The following is a 5,163-nucleotide window of genomic DNA, read 5'->3' on the forward strand; positions in this document are numbered from 1 at the left end:
AAATTTGGAAAGAGTCCAGCGGAGGTCAACAAAAATGATTAGGGGGCTGGAGCACATGACTTATGAGGAGAGGCTGAGGGGACTGGGATTGTTTAGTCTGCAGAAGAGAAGAGTGAGGGGGGATTTGATAGCTGCTTTCAACTACCTGAAAGGAGGTTCCAAAGAGGATGGAGCTGGGCTGTTCTCAGTGGTGGCAGATGACAGAATAAGGAGCAATGGTCTCAAGTTGCAGTTGGGGAGGCTTAGGTTGGATATTAGGAAAAACTTTTTCGCTAGGAGGGTGGTGAAGCACTGGAATGGGTTACCTAGGCAGGTGGTTTTTAAGGCCTGGCTTGACAAAGCCCTGGCTGGGATGATTTAGTTGGGGATTGTGTCCTGCTTTGAGCAGGCGGTTGGACTAGATGACCCCCCATAGGGTGACCAGATGAGAGACATGAAATATTGGGATGCGGGGGGGGGGGGGGGGGGGGGAGGGGGGGAGCAAAAAAAAAAAAAAAAACAAGAGCCGCCGGAGCACAGGAAAAATTGGTGGGGGCTGAGCAGCCACCAGCAGCTCCACGCCCCGCCCCCCCACATCAGCTCACCTCCGCTCCGCCTCCTGCTGCATCCTGCTTCTCCCCCCTCCCTCCAGCACTTGTGCCGCCATACAGCTGATTAGTGCAAGCCTGGGAGAGAGGGGGGAGGAATGCAGCATGCTTGGGGAAGAAGCGGGGCCAGGGCAGGGATTTGGGGAGGGATCCAATGGGGCAGTGAGGGGGCGGGGCTGGGGGCGGGACAAGGGCGGGCATTTGGGGGGATTCAATGGGGGAGGAAGGGGGTGGAGTCAGGGTGGGGCCGGGGCGGAGTTGGAGCTGGGGGGGCACGAACCCCCTCTGCCTGTTCGCTGGAGGGCAAAATATCGGGACAATTCGTGTCCCGACTGAACATCGGTCGGGACGCAGGACAAACAAGTAAACATCGGGACAGTCCTGATAAAATCGGGACGTCTGGTCACCCTACCCCCTGAGGTCCCTTCCAACCCTGATATTCTATGATTCTAAAGGCCTCCAACCCCACCCAGCAGCTGCACACTAAACCCACCAACCAAAATGAGACCAAAGTATTACAGCCTTCAGAAGACTAGACTATTCTGTGCCACCAGTGCACCAGTGCCCAAATGCACCCTCAAGTTTAAAAACTAGAAGACACATGAAAAATTCTTCTTCATCTCTGAATTTGGGGGTGCTGATTCAGTTTTGGAATCTGGGAGCTGGGAATACCCCTTCAAAGCTCTGAAGGGCAAGCCACTCAACATGTGAGCCGTCCTGAGTTTTTGCACAGGATTATGCAAAAGTCTGCAACTATTCTGTAGTTTCAGGACTTCGCGCCCAGTCCTCTCACCAATTTCAAATTTGCCATCACGTTTGAAAATCTGCTGGGGTCTCTGCAAGAATTGTGTTTTCACTTCAAGGGAAAAAACAAGCAGACAACCCACCCCCACTCACAAATTATAAGAATGGAACCACATTAATAAAAAACAGATTTTTGTTGGGAAATGAATATAGCCGCAATCAGTTGTGTGCCAGAAGTCCGTTCTCTGTTTTAATGTGTAAATTCAAAGATCCTTCGATGGGGAGTTACACGCACCCTGCCAAGTTCTGAGCTCACTTACACTGGTGCAACTCCTGATTGATTTGTATCAGTCAATGAATTCACATTGGTATAACTGAGATCAGAATCTGGCTCATGAAGAGCAGAGCGATTCCCCACTCCCCCTAGCTTTAGAGATATTATATATATTATATGAGAGTGCCAAATTCTGCTCCTATTTAGAATGAAGTAAATCAAGGGTAGCCAAGGAAGCCACTCCAGCGTCATACAGCTGTAACAAAGAGCAGAATTTGGCCCAGGATTGAAAGTAATTCTGAACACTTCTCTACAGAAGAAGCATCAGGATACCGAGTTGTGAAGTTAACTCTGGGGTGGAAGCAATTGTTTTTAGGTTACTACATTCGCTGCAGTTGGGAAAAGCTGGGGTTGGGTCAGATCTGGCGAGTTCACCACACACTCGGTGTGCAGGGCAGGGCTCTGTTTTCTTTGTCACGCCATGGTATTCACCCAGCCCTGGGTAAACACTTTGCTAGAACCTTTGGAAAGAACTCATCATTATTCCTCTAGCATATTGCATTTGCCTCGCCATCAAATCTGGCTTTACAGACGCTTCCAAGCTCAAGAGCTTAAGCTCACCATTTCATAGAGGGCTTCACATTTTCATGGCTCCGAGCAAGGCATAGAAAACACACTGGGCCAGACCATCAGCTGGTTGAAGTCTCTCTAGCTCTGGACCTTTATCAGGCAAAACCAACAGAAAATGTCGGCTTCCAGCTTTTTTTGCCTATAAGGTCATTTCTCAGCTCAGTTCAGGCACCACACAGGAGCTAAGCAGATATTATTAGTGCATAGGACCCAGTTGGAAATGAACAGCACAGTTCTTAAATACTAACTTACAACAAATCAATGGAAATGCCCAGCCCCATTACAAGAGGTTTCTCTCCTTTGAAATATTTCTTGCCTCGAACAGGCCAGATCCACATTACCGATGACCCAAAGGTGACTTAAAACAACTTTAAAGGCCCAGCTGGCAATTCCCTCCTGCATCGGAGAATTATGGGATGGTACAAAGTTGGATCTACACCATCCACTGCTAGTGCCCACGCAGTGCAGGGGCATGGTCAGAGTCCACCCCACAATGCTTACCAAGTCACCTAGGGGACTGTGTTAGTCAGCAGTGAGAGCTTAGCGCAGTCTCAGGTCTGCTCCAGAGTCTGCTAAGGGTTGCACCATCCCAACGAATGAGGGGTGGAAAAGTGGCATGTTGCCAGGAACAAATAAACCACTAGAGAGGCATTTAACAAGTGGCCGGGGCCAAAAGGACACATTTTTTTTGCTTGGAACAAATCCCAGGATCTCTTCTGGCTTTGCATTTTCCCACTCTACGTGGGTTTTCTACTCTACTTATAGTGTGCTCACCGCTTTTTGTTCACCTTTCCTTTCAGTCTTGAATCCCATTAGTGCTCAGCTCCATTCAGGTCTTTTCTATCACAGAACCTGGCCATATTTCATGTTTTGCCCAGATACCCTTAACTGCTGATGTTTGGGGTTATTAATGCCAGAGGCTGGCAAGTCCTTATTAAAAAGTAGGTGCAGCTGCCAAGGGATAAAGGGACATTTCCAATGTTTGCACCCCCAGAAATGCATGGATCTCCATAGTGCCCCCTTCCCAGGAGTGAGCAGGGGAAGGCAGGTCAATATTTGCTGCAGGTGCTGGGATCACGCAGGCACACATGAAAAATTGGGAGAGGGGTCTCCGGTTTGTGGCTCGGGCTCTCACTTGGGGCAGGGGACCACGTTATGCTAGTGTCAGAGCAGAATGCCATTGAGGAAACAGTTCTGTGGGGTAACAAGTTGCCCTATGATCAGTTACTTTGCTTACCGTGGCCATTCTTTAAAACAAAAGGTTGGCTGTTCCATGGGTACATAGGCACCAATTCACAAAAGCACCAACTTTAAGCATGGGCCTAAATCCCATTGAAGAGATGGCACTTATGTTGGAAAAGCCCTTCTTTTTGCAAGTACGGGCATCCTCTGTAAAGCTGCCAGTGGCAGTGCCAATCATCCAGCCACCATGCAGCCCTCTGTATTCTATACGTCCAGGGCCAGTTCTGATCTCACATACCCTGCGGTGACTCCCTTAGGTCAGATGCTGCTCACAGATGCACCCATGTAAATCCAGAGTGACCTCATTGACTTCAACAGAATTACTCCCGGATTACTCCAGCGTAACTGCCATCAGAACGTGGCCCTGCCGACATGCCCCATTTACACTGCTGTAGGTGAAGAGAGTTGGGCCTGTTCTCTTGGGAGTCCCGTTTGAAATGAAGCAAGACCAGATTTCGGGCCCATTACGTTGGTACAAAGGCAAGACAGGATCAGAACCCCAGATCTAAACCACCCCCAACTTCTGGAGCTGAGGTTGCAGAAACGTTGCAGAGCTGGCAAAGAAGAGAGCTCAAATGGAGTCCAGATAACCCAAGCTATGGCACATTCCCACAGGCTGCTGCCAGCCAGAGCACTGGGCGAGACTGGATGGGAATCGCTAAGCAGCTCGGGTGTTGTGCATTTACTCTGCACACGGTGTATTTATAGAATGATGACAGATGGCTGTAGGTTGGCATTGCCCTCGTTCCTTACATAATGCCGCTGCACTGCAGAGTGCATGCTTCAGAGTGATCCTTCGTCAGATTACGCTCTGTGGTGCTGAGAGTTCACCAGGAAAGCACCAAATTTGAAAACGGGGGTTCTTTCCATCTGCTCACGAAAGGCAACACAGGAACCCAACTGCTGCACTGCTTGTGCTCATTTGAATGCAAGTACATGGGGCCTAACCACTTCCCTCTGAAAGCAGTTTCATCCAGACATTCAGCTACGACAGATAACAAATTTCTGCCAAACGTAAGGTTGGGGTAATTGGAGAGGGGCATGTTTGAGGTTCAGTTTTTAGGCCGGCTCAGAGACCAGGGGACAGATCATCAGGTGATGTAAATCAGCATGTCCCCGTTGACTGGGCTGCAGCTCTGGGCATCCAGCCCCATATTTAAACACAAAAATGAGCAGCCATTGGGATTAGAATGGACTAGATCCTAACAGAACCTATCCATCTTTCTCTCAGACAGTGCAAGATTGCACCTTTGGGTAAAGAGCAAGAGATGACAACTAACAAGATGCAGGAATGGCCTGGGCAGAGCTGGATCCCAAATAATCATGTTTCCTCTACACAAAGAAAATGTCCTTTATTTGAGAACTGTATATTAAATTGATTTTTGAAACAGGGGGCTGGAGTAGGAGCTTGCTCTGTCCACCCCATGCATTGACTTGGTATTGCAGTGTCTCCGGGAACGGTGCATCTCCTTTTGGGGAGACTCTTCTGTTTAAAAAAACAGAAAGCGTTTCCCTGTGAAGATGCTGGTTTGGTAATGATTATTAACATGATCCAGCCAGCATGATGTATATAGCTGGCTTGGACTAGTTTCTGGTGGCATCCAGAACATGGAACATGGTAAGTGGTGAGTGCCACTAAGGAACTCAAACTATTTAAAGAGATACTACTCTATTCATATATACGAC

The 5,163-nt window shown here is 48.7% G+C and overlaps 1 pseudogene; it reads left to right on the forward strand.

Moving 5' to 3' along the window:
• Positions 1-4,787: 4,787 nt before the first annotated feature.
• LOC128833235 (U2 spliceosomal RNA) lies at positions 4,788-4,948 on the forward strand (annotated as a pseudogene).
• Positions 4,949-5,163: the final 215 nt, after the last annotated feature.

The sequence above is a fragment of the Malaclemys terrapin genome, chromosome 2, assembly GCF_027887155.1.
Source record: "Malaclemys terrapin pileata isolate rMalTer1 chromosome 2, rMalTer1.hap1, whole genome shotgun sequence".
Taxonomy (NCBI): Eukaryota; Metazoa; Chordata; order Testudines; family Emydidae; genus Malaclemys; species Malaclemys terrapin.